The sequence below is a fragment of the Geotrypetes seraphini genome, chromosome 6 (assembly GCF_902459505.1).
Source record: "Geotrypetes seraphini chromosome 6, aGeoSer1.1, whole genome shotgun sequence".
NCBI classification, from domain to species: Eukaryota; Metazoa; Chordata; class Amphibia; order Gymnophiona; family Dermophiidae; genus Geotrypetes; species Geotrypetes seraphini.
In genome coordinates this window covers 47,386,772-47,406,281 of record NC_047089.1, presented here as the reverse complement: position 1 = coordinate 47,406,281, position 19,510 = coordinate 47,386,772, and the positions used below count along the sequence as shown (strand labels likewise).

General features: G+C 44.7%; 1 long non-coding RNA gene across 3 annotated transcripts in view; it reads right to left on the bottom strand.

Annotated features, from left to right (window-relative positions):
* Positions 1-11,534: 11,534 nt before the first annotated feature.
* Positions 11,535-19,510, bottom strand: part of LOC117363017 — an 11,355-nt gene continuing 3,379 nt past the window's right edge. The window contains exons 3-4 of one of the 3 annotated variants that reach the window (XR_004539953.1): positions 17,914-18,048; positions 11,535-12,536 (exon numbers count right to left, since the gene is read on the bottom strand). This is a non-coding gene — a long non-coding RNA (uncharacterized LOC117363017). The remainder of the gene's footprint in view (positions 12,537-17,913; positions 18,049-19,510) is intronic. The other 2 variants (XR_004539955.1, XR_004539952.1) reach the window with 2 other exon arrangements.

Here is a 19,510-nt window from a genome sequence, read left to right as displayed (position 1 = left end):
TTCATTTGAAACAACATGGAAAATGTCATCCATTTTATTTCATGCCATTTTTGCCTGAAATGACAGGGGGGAAACCCCCACATTTGTATTTTATTCTGTGTCATAAATAGTGTGCATTCTTCCATAAGAGTGCACTCTATTTGTAGAGAGTACACTGTTTGGGGTGCTGAAAAGTTCTCAGCCCAGCCAAGAAGAGAATGACGTGGATATGGTTCAATCAATGTTCTGCAAATTGGCACTTAATGAAATAAGAACATAAGAATAGCCTTACTGGGTCAGACCAATGGTCCATCAAGCCCAGAAGCCCGTTTCATGGTGGCCAATCCAAGTCACTAGTACCTGGCCAAAACACAAGGTGTAGCAATATTCCATGCTACCAATACAGGGCAAACAGTGGCTTCCCCCATGTCTTTCTCAATAACAGACTATGGACTTTTCCTCCAGGAACTTGTCCAAACCTTTCTTAAAACCAGCTACGCTATCCGTTCCAGAGCTAAACTATAAGAATATAAGGTAATTCTCTTTTCAGCTACAGTGGCAAAACAATGTTCATTAAGTAGGAAGTTGGTTGGTTGAGCTGAGAACTTTTCAGTACTCCCTTGTAGTACATCTCTGTGCTTATCCCATACCTCTTCCCCACCCCCCCCTTTTTACTAAACCTCAATAGCGTTTTTTAGTTCAGGAAGCCGCGCTGAATGCCCTACACTGCTCCTGATGCTCATAAGAACTCTATGATCGTCGGGAGTAGCGTGGGGCATTCAGCGTGGCTCCCTGCGCTAAAAACTGCTATTGCGGTTTAGTAAAAGGGGGGTTTAATTCTGCCACCATTTTTGTCTCCACCACCTCCCCTGGAAGGGTATTCCAGGCACCAACCATCCTCTCCATGAAAAGATTTTCCTAACATTACTCCTACCACCCCACAACCTCAATTCATGTCCTCTAGTTTTACCATTTTATCTTCTCTGGAAAAGATTTGTTTTCTATATTAATATCTCTTATGTATTTAAACATCTGTTTCATATCTCTCCTGTCCCTCTTCTCCTCTAGGGTACATATAGATAGGTCTTCCAGTCTCTTCTTGTACATCACTGCTCTCATTCCTATATCCGCCTATATTACCGAGATGAAACCTAAATAGAAGTATGTGTATTTCCTTGATTACTAGTTGGATGATTAATAGTCATCAAAAACAAAACAGGAATAAAACCATGTTCCTTTTTGAGGGAGTTATGGACAAGAAAGACTTGGAGAATCCTTTAATCATAGATAATTTAACATATAAGTTGAATCTTCATTCAAATTTTTGGGTACTACATTTGATTCCATTTAACAATGGAATCCCAAGTGAATTTCCTTGTTAAGAATTGTTTTGGGATTTTACATAATTTGAGACGTTTTGAACATATTTATATCAGGAAAAGTTCAGATTGGTTGTTCAGCCTTTACTGCTATCAAAATTAGACTATTGCAATATAATATTTTGGGGTTGTTCTTCAATGCATTTATTGCAGAGATTACAAACTATACAGAACACTTCCATTCATTTGATTTGTTCTCTGGACAAATTTGACAGAGTGACACCATGGTATATTCAATTACACAGACCACTTATAGAAGACATAATTTATTATAATATTAATAAGCACCTTCATATATATATTAAACTCTTCTAAAAGATATGAGACACATGGAGGGCCATTTTGAATAGGATGGCTAAATTCAACTTTGGATGTTTCCCGTAAGATGTTCAAAGTCAGAGGCAAATAAATGATCATTTTCAAAACCAGCAACTCAGTACCATGTCCAAATAGGTTTTGTTTTTCTGAAAATTGCCTACTTAGACATCTTGGCCACCGGGTCATCCAATGTTTAGGACATTTTTTTACTGCTACTACTAATCATTTCTATAGCGCTGCTAGACATAGTTAGTGCTGTACATTAAAACATTCAAGAGATAGTCCCTGCTCAGTAGAGCTTACAGTCTAATCAACAAACAGTTCAAGTCCCCATGCAGCTTCTGTGATTAGAAGAACACCTGAGGATAATCTGCAACCAGAAGTTGCATCAGAGGAGAGCCTTCCACTCACACACACGCAACTGCAGGCAGGCAGGCTTCGCCGGATTCAGTAAGTTTCTTTACTAAAGCGCCACGAGGGTAAGGGGGAAGGAGGGAGGGAGACAGATTTGGCTGTAGGTAGGGAGCCGCGCGTGATCAGTGACCACGCGCCTTCCCTCCCTTAACTGCAGGGACAAGACCATTCACCACTCCATGGGGCGATGGATTGCTTTGTCCCTGTGCCCTTTTCCCTCCCCACCGTTTCGGCGGGTTACCCAAGGCTAGCCGCGGGTAACTGCCACCATGCCGTTCTCTAATATATACATTGGCCCAGATTCTATAAATGGCATCTGAAGTAAGGCACCCAGATTGGCATGTAGTTTTTTTTTTTAACTTTATCTAGTTTTTAATGCCAACAAAAAGTGCAATACAATTTACATACAAATAATAATAATCAAATAAGCACTTATAAACAAATTGGCATGTCTAGTTAATCTAGGTGCCTAACTTAGTTTTTTAATTAACTTAATTGACACTGTTAATGAGCAATAATGAGCTCATAATTGACAAAAATTAAAATTCATTGGGTGGTAGGCACCTACCAGAAAGTGGGCGTAGTTAAAGGTGGATCGTGGGCAGATCTTGGGCATGGTTTGCTTCTAGGTACATAAACTGGACTTTGGCACCAGTATTTAGGCCAAGAAAACCCTGGCATAAATAGGGGGTGTCCAAGTCCAATTTAGGTGCCAGTAGGTGCAATTCTATAAATTGTGCCTAGCTGAAGATTGACAGGCGCTATGTGCCATGTTCCTCAGTCCCTATCTTTTAGGCACCGTGTATAGCAGGGGTGCCCAATACGTCGATCGTGATCGACAGGTCGCTCGCTCAGGCGACCCCAGTCGATCGCAGAGTGGGTTCCCTTCATCCCTTCTCTTTTTTTCCCCTCCTGACTGGCCCGCCTCTTGAAGAACGCCAGCCAATCAGAGTGTTGGCAGGGCGGGGTGAAGGTCGGTGGCGTACTAAGGGGGAGCGGTCCGCTCCGGGTGCACGGCTTGGAGGGGTGCACAGCCGGCCAGGTCCGAGTCCTCCTGCCCTTCCTTACCCCGGTCCGCGCTCGAGGCTCGCGCCTGCCTGGTCCTGTGCCGCCGCCCAAATGGTGCTGTTGGTTCTCGCGAGTCTCGCGGGAGTTGACGGCACCATTTGAGCGGTGGCGCGGGACTAGGCAGACGCGCTCGGGGCTCGCGTCTGGATTTCACTTCCGGCGCAGATGGGGAAGCCTGCAGAGCTGACAACATTCGGGCGGCACGAGACCAGGCAGGCACGCTCGGGGCTCACACCTGCCTATTACTGCCGCGGCAGATGGGGACTTGGGCGGCTGTCCAGCAGGGAAGGCTGCTGATGCAGCGCTGGACCGCCAGGATTGCATCAAGGTACCGGGGGGGGGGGGGGGGTGAGGGGATGTTTAAAATACCAGGATAGCCATCTAGGGAGGGAAAGAGGGATTTTAATTTAATTACAGGGGGTATGATTAAAAAAGGTACTGGGGGTAGGTAGGGGGATGATTTAAGGTACTGGGGGGTATGGGGGATGGTTTAGGGTATGAGAGGGGTATGGGGCCTGCCTGTCACTAGGCCTACCTGCCTGCCCTGTGCCCTGACCCTGCCTAGCGGCAGTGGTTTGGGGGAGGGCAGGGAGACAGAAGGAAAGAAGGGAAACAGAAAAAAAGAAAGGGGGCATGAAGAGAGAAAAAAAGAAAGGGCGGCAAGGAGAAAGAAAGGGAAGGGAGAGAGGAAGAAAAAGTTGGGGGAGGGAATGAGGTCTGGAGGAGAGTAAGCATACAGGCTGAAAGAAGGTAAGAAAGATTGGATGCACAGTCAGAAGAATAAAGTGCAACCAGAGGCTCATGAAATCACCAGACAACAAGGTAGGAAAAATTATTTTATTTTAAATTTAGTGATCAAAATGTGTCTGAATTTATATCTGCTGTCTATATTTTGCACTATGGCCCCCTTTTACTAAACCGCAATAGCAGTTTTTAGCGCAGGGAGCCTATGAGCATCGAGAGCAGAGCTGGGCATTCAGTGCAGCTCCTTGCGCTAAAAACTGCTATTGTGGTTTAGTAAAAAGGGAGGGGGTATATTTGTCTATTTTTGTATGGTTGTTACTGAGGTGACAGTGCATAGAGTCATCTGCCTTGACCTCTTTGAAAACCCCCCGGAATAGTTATGATAATTAACATTTTCTCAGCGTACAGCATGCTTTGTGTGTTTTTAAAATTTTATTGTTGGTAGATCATTTTGACTTGGTCATTTTAAAAGTAGCTCACAAGCCCAAAAAGTGTGGGCACCCCTGGTGTATAGAATCAGGCTCTTTCTCTCTATCTGCCCATCACACTCTCAAGCTCTCTTCTCATGTCCAGCAGCCAGGACTCCAGCACAGACTCTCTGATAGAGCACACCCTCCCCCTCCCATATCCCCAGCAGACTTTTAGGGATAGATTCACTAATCTCATGTATCCGATCCGTGGGCTATCCAATCCGATCCATGGCCGGGCGGGCCATTCACAATGTGGCCTCATGCAAATCGTGGTAATTGGAGGCATGCCCCACACCGACCACACGGATCACTGCATAGCGATCCTGACGCATGCGCAGACCATCTTCTTTGCCTGTAGATGGTCTGCGCATGCTCTCCGCGCAAGGAAGAGCTGGAAACGAGCTGGAAACTTTTTACTTTTGTTCAGATGTACTCTGGAAAGGAAGGGCTGTGACTGAAGCAGGGAGTGGAGCTGGGGAGCAGCTTGTGGGGCTCAGGAATAATTATAGATAAAGACCTTACATTTCACGACCAAATCAGCTCAGTGGTAAAAACCTGGTTTTACAAGCTTCGCCTCATTCGTTCCCTTACTTCCATTCTTGACACGGATGCAATCACAACCTTGGTTCACTCTTTAGTTATCTCCCATCTTGACTATTGCAGTTCCCTTTACAATGGAATTCTCCAAAAAGAATTCCGATGTTTACAGTTAACCCAAAACACGGCAATAAAACTTATATACAAGTTAGGGAAATATGATCATGTCACTCCTCTCCTGAAAGAAGCACACTGGCTTCCCATCACACACAGCGTTACTTACAAAACCATCATGTTGACCTTTAAAATCAAAATCTCCCATCAACCTTCCTTCCTCGATAAGCTCCTCATTCCATTGCGCCCTATACGGATGCTTAGATCAGCAGACCAGAACTTACTCTCCATTCCTTCTATAAAGGATTTTTTCTATACCAGGAAATCAAAATTTTCAGTAGTAGCCCCAACTCTATGGAATGCCTTACCATCTCAACTCCGCCATGAAAACCTAATCGATAAATTTAAGATTAGCTTAAAAACTTTCCTATTTCAAGATGCTTTCAACTGCTCTTGAATTACCTCTTTCTCACTCAACCAACCGCTTTTAAGAAGCAATCCTATCCCTAATGTTTTATTCCTTTCCCTCCATTTCCTTTCAACCCCCCCTTTTTTTTTCTCCTTTTCTAATAATGTAACTTTACCCCTCTCCTTCCTCTAATCATCACTCTCAAGTTTGTCCCGTCGATGTCCTTAATTTACACTTCCCTTCTCTCTAACAAAACTTTACTTTTATAAGCATAACCTTTTATCCCTATTTTAACATTTTATTGTAAACCGGCTAGATACCCGTTGATGGTCGGTATATTAAAAATTAATAAACTTGAAACTTGGGACACAGGAAAGTAAAGAGAATCCCACTCACAAGGGGAACTGCTACTGGTGCTGATGCTACTGATGGGGCTAGTGAGATCCATCACAAGGCAAGCGCTGAGGCTCCTCTGCAAGGTCTCTCTCGTCTCCTACGGCCCTAGACTCAGGAGGGTTTGATCTGCCATCTGAAGGATCTCAGTCAGCGCCCAGATGTAATTGTGAGCAAAATGCTAGGCCATGGTGCGCCCTCACCTGGAGTTCTGCATCCAGCACTGGTCGCCGTACATGAAGGAGGACACGGTACTACTCGAAAGGGTCCAGAGAAGAGCGACTAAGATGGTTAAGGGGTTGGAGGAACTGCCGTACAGTGAAAGATTAGAGAAACTGGGCCTCTTTTTCCTCGAACAGAGGAGATTGAGAGGGGACATGATCAAAACATTCAAGGTACTGAAGGGGATAGACTTAGTAGATAAGGACAGGTTGTTCACCCTCTCCAAGGTAGGGAGAACGAGAGGGCACTCTCTAAAGTTAGAAGAGGATAGATTTCGTACAAATATAAGGAAGTTCTTCTTCACTCAAAGAGTTGTAGAAAACTGGAATGCTCTTCCAGAGTCTGTCATAGGAGAAAATACCCTCCAAGGATTCAAGACTATGTTAGACAAGTTCCTGGTGAGCACGAGCGTGTGCTGGTAGGGCTAGTCTTGGTTGGAGCACTGGTCTTTGACCAGAGGGCCGCCGCGTGAGCGGACTGCTGGACATGATGGACCACTGGTCTGACCCAGCAGCGGCAATTCTTATGTTCTTAACATATACAGCTTGGCATTCAGACTTTACGATTAATCCCCGGTGGCTGATAATTGCTTCTTCTCCTTTTCATGAGCCCGTGCGGCCTTAACTCTCATGTTCTTTCCCGCCTTTTCCCGCAGTGCAGCCCTGCTTTAAACCCGCAGGTTAAAACCACGGGCTCGCACTGCGGGGAAGGGTGGTAGAGAGCAGGAGACTCAGGAAGGCAGAGAGCAGGAGATGTACCTCAGCTAGTTGCTTACTATTTTCAGGGGACCATAGGAGAGAATACTCAGGAGAGTCAGCAGTCGCTTCTTTGTTGATCGGCCAGCCCAGTCGGTGGTACTGAAATTGTATAGTGAATCGCTGCCTTTCTACTTTTGCATGTCATTCCCCTCATTGGCATGCACGGATCGGAGGTTGATTGGCCACAAGGTTAGTGAATCAAGTCGGAGGAAAATCAGGTCGGTACATGATCGCAAACATAATTGGTGGGCTTAGTGAATCTAGCCCTTAGTTCTCAGATAACTTATTTGGCAGCCTGGTCCTTAACCGTTTCATTCTTCTTTCTCAGTGCTACTTTCTACTACTGCTACTACTAATCATTTCTATAGCGCTGCTAGACGTAGTTAGTGCTGTACATCAAAATATTCAAGAGATAGTCCCTGCTCAGTAGAGCTTACAGTTTAATCAACAAACAGGATTAGTCCCCGAGCAGCTTCTGTGATTAGAAGAACGCCTGGGGATATTCTGCAAGACTGAAGGCTCCTTTTACAAAGCCATGGCAGTGATTCCTGGTTTGGCAAATATGACACAACCCATTTAATTCCTATGGGCTTCGTCACATTTGCCATGCCGGGACTTGCTATCAAGGCTTTGTAAAAGGGGCCCTGAGCAAGCATGAGTTGAGAGGTGTATAAGAATGAGTGGTTTAGGTGACTGAGTAAGAGGGGGGGAAAAGTCAATTACAGGAATTTTAGGGGGTCCTTTTATTAAAGTGCGCTTACGGATTTAGCGCGTGCTAAATGCTAAGGAGCCCATAGAATATAATGGATGCCTTAGTATTTAGCGTGCCTTAAGAAAAGAACCCCTTAAATTGGAATCAAATTGAGTGAGTAGGATATTATTCGGCATTCACTACAGAGGATGATTTCTAATATTGTCAAAGTACCAGTTGTTCTGGCAAATTTTATATTGATCTATTAATGTTTATGTTAATTTGGCGGGGCAGTATCACACCTCTCAAATTGTAATCTTCACAAAACACCAGGCCCAACACTATGGAGCAAGACCTGCTTGTATTGGAAAAATGGTCCAGTACTTGGCAACTAAACTGTAATGCCAAAAAATGTAAAGTAATGCATCTTGGAAGCGGAAATCCATGCAGAAATACACCTTGAACGGTGAAAACTTAACAAGAACTACTGCAGAAAGGGACTTGGGAGTTCTCATCCGGGAAGATATGAAAGCTGCCAATCAGGTGCAGAAAGCTTCAGCAAAGGCCAGACAAATGCTGGGTTGCATCAGAAGGAGCTTTATCAGCCGAAAGCCGGAAGTCATACTACCGTTATACAGATCCAATTTTGGAGGCCACATTATCAAAAGGATGTGAAGAGAATGGAGTCGATCCAGAGAATGGCCACTAGGATGGTCTCAGGACTTAAAGACATCCCTTATGAAGAACGCCTGACCAGACTGCGCTTATATTCTCTCGAGGAGCGCAGAGAAAGGGGGGACATGATAAAAACATTTAAATACATCATGGGTCACATCAAAGTGGAGGAGGAAATCTTTTTTCTAAAGGGTCCCACGGCAACAAGAGGGCATCCACTAAAACTTAAGGGAGGAAGATTTCATGGTGACACCAGGAAAAACTTCTTCACCGAACGGGTGATTGATCGATGGAATGATCTTCCCCGCCAGGTGGTCGAGGCCAGTAGCATGCTCGACTTCAAGAGTCGATGGGACAAACAGGTGGGAGTACTACAGAGTTATGTTCAAACGACAGATAATCCAGGGAAGGGTTCTTGAGTGGGCAGACTTGTTGGGCCGCGGCCCTTTTCTGCCGTCATATTCTATGTTTCTATAAAGATATTAAAAAAAAAAAGAATGCCCACTGAGAGCTGAACATAAGACTCAGCAGTGACGATCCAAAACTGTGCTCTGTGTGCATCCTTGATTATATATTGCAGTGGTACATGACATCTGAAAATGAAAACATTTTTATTTTACCCTCATGGTGCCTGAATTGTTTAAAAAAACATGCCATTTCAATTTTAAAACAATGAATACGTGAAACAAACTGATAAGAATTCTGAGAAGTCTTGGAAAATTTTAGAAAAAAATCTGAATATGAGCCAAAAGATTTTAGTTGTACACATATCTACTCCTTCTTCCATGAGTAGAAACATGCACATTTTTTTTCTCTACATATTGTGGTCAAACAGGATTTTATGTGCATCGAGAATTTTGTTTCCCCAGTCAGTCATCCTTTTTCTTGTAATCATTGAAATGGCTGGCAGGTGGCAGCCTAACTCCTTTCCCTTAGGCAAATCTGTAGGTGGTTTTTACCCTTGCAATACTAACTGAGAGCATATCCCTTGGTATGATCTGGGAGTTGTAAGGCTGCAAAATTTTGAATTGAGATTGGTCAGTAAACTAGTGTACTGAGCTAAAACTGGTTGTACAGTACCACCTCTACAGCAGACTAATCCAGTATTCTCTAGAACTCTCTAGTCTTGACTTGGGTGTATAGAGGAAGCAGACTTGTGCCAAGACCCTATCGCAGCTCTGTGGATCAAAATAAGGGCAGTCTATCCTGAAACATTCTAGGCATTGGTTAAACACAGTTGAATGAAACCTAGATAGTGATGTCTGGGTGAATTCTTCTTAATTTACCTGTTGGTTGTTTGCAGAATTAAATCCTCTTTTTTTCTTGTACATTGTTTCCAAATGTGTGTTAATAAACTGTTCAGTTTATTAGCTTCATATTTTTGTCAATCAGCGATCCCAGCATTTTTAATTTGTATTTGGGCTGTTGGCTTATTCCTAGGAACTGTGTGACCCTGAGGTTTGATATGGATATCACCAGAGAATGACTTCCAGAGGCAGATGGTAACCAAGCTGATACACAGATGGTTCCTACTGTAGAGTCATATGCTCAGTACTTAGAAGGACTTTCCAAGCATCCATAGGGATAGGTAGTAAGAGTGGTATTAAGATGTTATGTGACAGCAGTTTTCAGACCGCCTGTTTACCTAGAAAAAATGGCTTTAATTAATTGTTTTCTCTGTACATAAGGTGAAATTGCGATACTACACAAAATAATGTGTAGGGGCAATTTCAATACTATTACAAATAAGGAAAAAAATTATTTGTACCACCTTACAATAAGCTAAATAAACTGTAGTGCCCACAAATTTTAATATTTAAATAGAGATCCCCAAAATGGGGGATATCATAAATAACTGAAATGTGTGTTGTGCTCAGAGCTCCGGTTGACAAGTCATGTAAGAGATCGACCAACTCAACTGAGAAACCATCATAGCATCACCAAGTTCCTCCAAACCCTGCCACAAGGCATATTTCATCACAAGCAGTGAATGAATAATAGAAAACTGAGGCCTGTTCAAAGGACCTCCTTTGAGCACATCCTTGCTCAGGTACTCCCATGGGGAAAAGGGACCACCAGAATGGTGATCTTTCCTCCCCCCCCCACCCCCACCCCCACCCACATACACACACCAGAAAAACAAAGCTGTAGGCCACACAATAGCTTCCAAGGCCACTGGAAGTGATTTAAGAGCTAATCAAGCCCCCACATTTGATCAAAGGACTCAATTCCATCTATACAGCCCAGGCAGGAGACCCATGCCCAGGCATGTTGGACCTGATATTAACCTTGAACTATGCCACAAGCCAACTTGACAACTGATCTTTGCCACTCCTATGTCCATTTTCTGGGGAAGAGAAGGATGAGAGGGAGAAATGTTGGATATGGTGGTGGCAAGGGAACAGAGGGACAAATTGAAGGGGATGCAAGGAGGAGGAAGAGGAGTAGCATGGTGCTGGACATGTGATAGAAGGAGAAATGTTGGGCATGAGGATGGTGGGCAATAGTGAAAAATGCACATGATCCGGGGGATGAGAGAGGGAAAAATGTTGGATATGGCAGTAGAGGGAGTGGGAGAGATGCACCATGGATCTCTCTCTCTCTCTCCCCCTTTCCCTACCCCCTGTACACAGGATGGAGATGGGGACCGAGTTCACCGGGACAGGACTGGGACCGAGTTGCGGGGATGGAGCAGAAAAGGTTTTTTTTACATTTCAGTCTTAGTAGTTTGCCGATCCACAAAATAATTCTTTTATTTCCTCTGGCCCATAGATGTAAAAAAGGTTGAAGACCACTGTACTAGACTATGATATAGTTCAGCCAGTAGTCTGTCGGGCTCTGTGGCTTTATTTCATTTCAGTTTGGAAATAGCTGATCACACTTCTCGTATAGTAAAAGGTCTATCAAATGTATCAATATTTTGCAGCAAAGCATCACACCATGTCACACCGCTCCTATCCAAACTCCACTGGCTTCCCGTTATTTCCAGGGTCTACTTTAAATGTGCCTGCCTAACCTTCAAGATCCTCCACGGTATCCTTCCTCCTTTTATCCCTCTATCCTGGAATTCCTCAAATCCAACCTCCACTAGATCCACTCAAAAATTAAAACTATCCTACCCCTCCTTAAAAGGCATCTCCCTTGTTGGTAAACTTGGCTCTTCCCTCCCTTTCAGAATCACTCAGCTCTGGAACAGTCTCCCTTCCCCTCTCCGCAATTTGAGCCCCCTTCTACCATTCCGTAAGCATCTGAAGACCTGGCTCTTCTCTAGAACGTAACCCCGTCCCGCTCCTGGCACTCTCACACCAACCTCTCTTCTCTCATACTTATATAATTCCACTGGAGTTCCGTTCCTTCCCTAACCATGTAAACCGTGTCGAGCTCCATCTGCGGAGATGATGCGGTATATAAACCCAAGATTTAGATTAGATTAGATTAGATTGATCTTTTGGACTTGTGGAAAGGGATTTATATAATTCCTGGAAAAACACAGAGAAGCTATTTATAACATCTTGAGTGTTGGATGACATAGTACCATTAGACAGTTTAATCTCCAAAACTTTTAAAATGACAATTACGCCATATGAAATTTTAAAAATGTATTGAAAAGTAATATTCTTTAACCACCCACTTCCTGCCACTCAGGTGGCCAAAAGCAGCACATCGATCTTGTTGCAGCTCGGTTGGCCTCTGGTGACTTTTAAAATCGAGGAGCACAAAACTAAGACAAAATGAGGTTTCAGATTGCGTCTCTCACAAACAGCCCTCTGTAGAAGGTAAGGAGAGTAAATCAAACAAAATGGAATTCAGTCTTCACACACAGAATAAACGTGTTAAGAGACCCAAAGTACCTTAGCCCCAGCAATGCTTTGCAAACATTGATATATGCTGATAATGAAAGATTCCAATGAAAATTTGAGAATTTCTCCCCCTCCTCCCCAAAAAAACACAAGTCTGTATTAACAGGATATTCTTGAATATTTTGGATGTACACTCTCTCTTCAATACAATTTAATCAAAGCGAAATATAAATGTAAATGAGCCCTCTAATATATCAGTAATTTGCTATCCCAACAAAAGTGGTCTCTCCAAAATCAGAGCTACTCACATTTTCTACATAACCTAGAATCTGCTGCCTTCCTTTTTGTCCTTCAGCTGTGTTTAAAATACACAAAACTGGTTTATTTTGTGAATCAGTGCAAAAGCAAAATGAACCCCGTCAGTGAAAAGCCCTGGTGATGAGAGGAGACGTCAACCTTCTGTCGTCCTTCTGTTCGGAAACCTGGTCCAGCTGCGGCACATCCTCTCACCATTCTCTGGCCTTGAATTGGTTTATATAGTACCATACTGTACACGTCCACTTCCCTGGCACATTAAAAAAAACACAAAAAAAAACCTTTAAAAGCTGGATCTTCATGTCAACTTCACAATGATAGGTAATAATTACATACAAAACAAATTACACTTAAAAGTCCCCTTATTTCTGCAAAAGGATGAATGTGTTGTTTTGGTTTTCTTTCGAATATGTAATGACAAATCAATTCCAACCATAATTTTGACATCAGGCAGGTTTAGGATATACTGTTGTTTTTTTAACAAGTAACTGTACAGATGATTGTGAAATACTTGCGCAAAGTTGCGAAACAGATGGTCCGTTGGAATTGCTACAATGCGCGTTCATAAAGCTCTTATTTTGAAAAGGTTGCAATAGTTCTTTTTTTTTGAAAATGTGTTTATTAAAGGATCAATGCATACGAGAAAATACAAAATGCAACCATCCAAGAAAGACATCATGTACAAAAGTCAAAGGTACATGTAAAAAGGAAATAAACATAGACAAATCCACAACATATCAGCTCCCATGCAGATCCAATTTTAAGTGAAACCCACCCCTTCCAACCCCCCCCCCCCACCCCCAGCACCCATGATCTCTAACCAGCACTAAAAGGAACTCCAATAATCCAAATAGGTCCTAGATTTCCAGCTCGCAACACCCCGGCGGTGCTGTCGCTCCCAACCAGCCATCAAAGACATATTGGCCCGCCACTGTTGGACTGTTGGCCGCGTGGTGCCAATCCAGTAGCGAAGAATTAGTTTCTTTGTGATTCCTAAGGCCACTAAAAGAAAGCGCCTTCCAGACTCGCCAACACCCGCTTCCACCAGGGGACTTGTGACACCCAACAGAAACGTCTTATAAGACCAGTCTATAGATAATCCTATAACTTTCTCCAGCTCCCGAAGCACAAATATCCACAAGGGCCCTACATGTGAACATTCCAAAAAGTGATGTACCAAGGTGTCCCGGCGAGCCGGGCAACGGGGGCAGCAGTCATCAAGCCATAACCCCATCTGTCGCCCCTTACATCCCGTTAAATAAGATTGGTGCAGAATCTGCAGATGTACTTCCCTTAGACTCACATTAGGGGAGGCAGAGGCACATTCCTGAAAACACAGAACTAATTCATCGGCAGTAACCTGCTCTCCCAAAGCTAGAGTCCAATCCGTTGCCATAGCATCAAGAAACCTACTAGACCGTCTATCCCTCCCCACTTTATACCACTCCGAGAGCGTGTTGAATTCAGATGGGGCGGACAAAAACTGTTGATCCAGGGAAGTGAAAGTGGGTAAGCTGCCCTCTGGTGAATGAAGCACCAAACAATAGCTACGCAGCTGCAAGTATGCAAACAGAGACCCTGCGGTCCAACCCCAGCGGTCCCGGCATGCCAGAAAAGAGGGAACCGATCCCGACTCAACTTCAGCAACCTGCCCCACAAAACGACACCCAGACGTCCGAACCGAAGCAAAAAATGCATGTAACGATCCAGCAGGAAACTTGATCCAGCAGGAAACTTAGGGTTGCCCACCAATTCCATGAAAGGCGAAGGTCCCACCGCTCCCCCAATGAAGACCGCCACCAGCACCAGGCCATTCGCAAGGGTCGAAGCAAAGAAGGGCAGGGTCCCGCCCCATGCCACAGGAGGTTAAAAACTGACACCGGAGCTGACAAAAGGTACCAGAATCCAGCTGGAGCAAACCTGTCAACACCAGTACATAATTCATGCACCCATCTCAACAAAGCAGCAACATTATAAAGACGCAAATCGGGCAAGTTCACACCTCCTTGCTCGCGCCCCCTAATCAGTTTGTTATAGCCAATTTTCGCCCGGCGGGAGCACCATATAAAGGACGAAACAACCCTATAGTAATTAACAAAACTCTGCTGTATCCCCGCTTGGGCAGTTACCTCTCTACCATCAGGCGCCGAATCTTTGAAATAATACGCTTCGGAGCCCTTGAGGTTACCAAAGAAGCAAGCAGTTTTCCCGCTTTGTTGCCCCAGCGATGTAGGCGATATTTATACATTTTGATATCTCTAAGGGCTCTATCTGCCAATAAATCATTAATTTGTCTACGTAGGTCAAAATATTGAGATCGAGCTGACGTGGCATCCGGAGCATGTAAACTCCCACGCAGCGCAGCCAAACGTTGTACCAAGTCCAACAGTGTCTTATCTTGGGCTCTGCGCTTGCGGGTAGTATACTCAATAATTTTACCACGCAAGACCGTCTTGCTTGCTTCCCAAAACACCACTTCAGATACATCAGAAGCAGGGTTTTCGTTCACAAAGAAATCCCATTGTTGTTCCAGGAAATCCTTAAACTCAGCATCTTCATAGAGCGTGGGATTCATACGCCAACTAATAGTCGACCCCTGTGACCCCGGCCTATCAATGAGCTCCAGCCAAACCAAGTGGTGATCTGACAAAACACCATCTTCAATCACCACTCGTGGAATATCCCGCCAGCAGAGAAGGAGCCACCAGCAGATAGTCCAAGCGACTGTGAACATCATGAACTTGAGCATGAAAAGTGAAATCAGATTCAGTAGGATGCAGTGTGCGCCATACATCAATCAGACCCAGTTGTTGCATCACAAAATTCACCCCCTTGTGGTCACCCCCTTTCAATCGAGGCTTAGGCGGCCTGCAATCAACAAGTGGGTCTGCAGTAATGTTAAAATCCCCACCTAAGACCAATTGGTATTCAGAAAAAGGCATCAGAGCCGCTACTAATACAGAAAAAAATCTATGAGAGTATACATTAGGTGCATAAAGAGAACAAAACACATACTTTTTCCCCAGGAAAACTCCTGCCCATATCACATATCGCCCCTCGGGGTCCTGGATCACTTTGTGCATACTACAGGGATGCTTTTTATGGAAGAGAAGAGCAACACCTCGCTGTCTGGAGTTATAGGAAGCAAAAGCGACTTCTCCTACCCAGTCTCTCTTTAATTTAATATGATCTGACACGCTGAGGTGAGTCTCCTGCAGCATTAAAACATCTACTTTTAATTTCTTACAGTGTTGAAGTAATTTGCTGCGCTTCACCGGGGAGTGCAAGCCATCAATATTGAAGCTGGCAATCTTAACAGAACTCACAAGAGCAGTTGGTAAGAAGTAAGTCTCCCCAAAGACAACCGGCCTGTGGGGCAGCAGAGCCGGTCTCCCAGCCAAACCAGCTCGCCACCCACTGAATTATCATTACTTTACCGATCAGAGACCCCAGGTGCATTCCACCCCCCACCCCGCCCCACCAAAACCCTCCTCCCACCCCGATCCCGACTTCTTTCGTCCCCCCAACCCTACCCCTAGTTTCCCCTCGCATCTCAACCATTTTCAAACCAATCAATCCCCACACACACATCCAACACCCCAGCATTACCTCCATCCCACTCTTTCCCTCCTCACACGAACACTCTCGTCCCCCCATCCACCACCCAGCCTCCCATCTGAACGCTAGAGTATGAACCCTCACAAAAACTCTAAAGGGTTACAATGCCCAGGAATATGTAAAACACAGCAAAACAGTAAAACAGTGCAAAAAGAACTACATAATCATCAAACTGGCAAAACTCTCAAACAGGCACTCATCATACTCTCAAACCAAGTGTCCAGAGGCCAGAAATCCTTGCAGTGCAGGTCCCCCTCTCCCGATGGAAGTCAAGGCAGCATGGCTTCTATTAACTCAAGGAGACTGTATAGACTGGAGTCATGCCACGCAAACAGTTCACACAGGCGGAGGCAAAGCAAATGCCCCCAGCGTCCCCGGGTAGAACAGGATCAACACCACATTGTCGGGTGACCAAAACAGCTTGATAGAAGAAAAACCACCAGAAATCTCACGACAGGCGCCCAGCAGCACTCCTAAGGTGCCGGCAGCTTCTCGAGGAACTTTTTCAAATCGTCCGCCGTGCTCAGAGTGACAGTCCGATTTTCATGAGTTAGTCTCACCTTAGCAGGGTAAAGAAATGCAAATCTTATTCCCCTCGTGACCAGCTGCGAGCAATACGGCGTAAGGACCCTGCGCTGCTCCGCAACTTTGGTGGAGAAATCTTGAAATAGCATAAGCTTGGCCCCCTCATAGGATAGAGATCTGGTTTTCTTGAACAGGTCCAAAAGGCGCGCTTTGATTGCATAATTATGGAATCTGGCCAGCACCGGCCTCGGGCGGCCCGGCCCGTCTCCATCGCGACGTTGACCAACACGATGGACCCGCTCTACCACTACAGGGCCAGCCTGCTCCGCCAGACCCAGCTCCTTCGGCAGCCATCTTTCCACCACGTGGAGAAGGTCAGAATCTTTCACTGACTCCGGGAGCCCTATCAGACGGAGGTTCTTTCTGCGGGCCCTGTTCTCCTGGTCCTCCACTCTCTCGAGCAGTTGACATACTCGGGTCTCCAAGGAATCAATCCTGCTATCCGCGACCACGGCTCTGTCTTCCTGCGCCGAAACACGTTCCTCCATCTGGTGAATCTGCGTCGCGTGTCCAGCCAGCACATCCTTAATCTCGTCCATTGAAGCATGCAGCTTAGCCAGCTTGTCGTCCAGTAGTTGGGATAAGTTCCGCATGGATACCTGTAGCACCTCATTCGAGGTGCGTTCCGCCGGCATCTCCGTCACCTCCGTTTGGGTCCCCACCATTTTAAGTATCGGCGCCACACTGCTTCTTGGGGCCTTCGGCGCTCTTGTCGGCATCCCCCGCGCCGCCACTGTGAGTCACGCGTCGAACGCTCTTCAGACTGGCGGGAGCGAACCCGGAAGTGCAGGAGCCGCAAAAAATCAATAAATTACCGCCGGCGGCAGGCGATCGGGGAGCCGAATGGTGTAGGGAGGACGGAGCTCCGCGTTCAGGCGTCCGTTCAGGTTCCTGCCATCACATGACCCCAGGTTGCGATAGTTCTGTTTTGCATAAAGACATTTCAGCGCCAAGCAATATTGGTGGCTAATTTTTGTAGCTTTGGGGTGAACTAATCTTTGCTTTGTGACAGATCTCTACAGTATTCCTTTACGCACGCTGCATCTAAGAATGTCTCTAGTCTAGAATATCCTAAAGCATTTTTCATATCTGTCTGCAAGAAAAATTGAAAGAGGAAACCAGAAAGAAAAGAAAGCAGCAAAACAGAAAAATAAATAGAACTAAAGAAAGCAAAGAAAGCGGCTGGTGAAGCCAAAGCGCAGTATTTTTATGCGCTATTGTATTTCTACTCTTGCTTTATCGAACTACTTATACGAAATGCTATACACGATTCAATGTAGAAACAGGTTGTCCTAGGTGGAGTGAAAAGCAGGATAAAGGAAAATAAATGAGATGATAATAATGTAAAAGTTCGTGAAAATGTGTCCCGCTAAACCAAACTTTGAAGTTCTTTGGGAGTGTTCCTTAGCTGAGGGAGAACGTACCACTGATAAAGATTTAGGGCGTCGAAGGGCAATTTCTGGAATAAACTGGCAGGGGGCGCTGCAACTTCACAGGATCCAGGAATTGCTCAATCCACTTTATAGCAAGTCACTGTTCCTTGCCTTGGTTCTGAAACCCTGAGAAAAAAAACACAGACATGATTATGCACACTATACATTAAACACACGTTAAAGAAGGTGAGATCTTGTGTGGCTATATTATTCGGGAGTGAAATCTGCCTGTCTCATTTGAATCATCCACACATTTTCCCACATACAGTTTAAAGTTTTAAAAGTAAGGTTTCAAAGTTTGGCTTTAATACATAGATGGGTACTGTGAATATGTTTTAAAGGTGACGTTGTCACTTTAATAGGGTGCTTATCTTTTAGTTGCTATTGAATGTCAATAAACATTAAACTTGAATGAAAACCTTTTGCAGGATAAAATTAATTAATTAATGCCAAGTGCAAAAAGAAGGATATTATATATTCAAATAATGAAAAATTACATTCTCATTAAAAACAAAATAAACAATAACTCTAGGGCATCTGGGAGTTGTGTGTGGCTTTATATATATATATATATATATATATATATAATACTTGTAGTTAATTTAGGACTGGAGCAAGGAGTGACCAAGATAAAATGTTGGCAGATAATGGTATTTCAGTAAGGAGACGTACTGTCAAACAGGTACAACAAATAATTGAATCTAGATGGACTCTGAAATTCTTCCCCTTCCAGATCTTTGGAAAAGAAAAAGGTCAGAATGCCAGTTAACTTTTGTTTTTCTCATCTGTGTTTGGATTACCAGAAATAGGAAGCCCGAGAGCCTGTCTCGACAGGTGATCGTAACGCGGAGCTGGAAGGCCTGCGTGGTCACCCATCATGGATGCATGATAGATAGGGGTGGGGTAGGAAAGGTAGGGTTTGGTGGTGGGTCTTTCCCGCTGAAGAGAAGACCCACTATTGGAGGGCCGCAGCTGAAACAAGCGTTGGGAGGGAGAACTTAGCCAGGAATTCGGAGGACTCAGGATTTACCTGGTCCTCTGAGGCAGCTTTTCCTGCCCACCCACCCATGGGTACAGGCACCGGCGGCTGGTGGTCGGGTGGCTCGGGGAATGATATCCCGAGCTACTGGCTGCTGGGTTCATCAGGTGGGTGATTCAGGTGGGCCGGCGGGGAGCCATGCCTGGTGGATGAGGTGACTCTGGAGAATGGGGCATGTGGGGGGACATGCCACCCCTCAGATCCTTGCTGGCTTGGCAAGGTCGGGGGCATAACTGGTTATTTAAAGTAGTTTGGAAATATTGTGTTGTATTGTTAATATGATGTTAATATATTTAATTTGTATATTCAGTAAACAGGGCTGCGGCTAATGTCCACCATCAGTGGAGTCTTGCATGTTAATATTGACTGTGGCTGTGGAAGGGGGTGGATATAGGTAAAGGGGACGTTACGTTACCTGCCCAAGTTCAAGGCTAGCTTCTTCAACTACCATCTTTCAATAATCCATTCATGTGTATTAACTGTTTCTTAACCAGATAAATGTGACCAAAAGGAAACAAAAGCACTTATGTTGAGAATTATGTTCTGTCC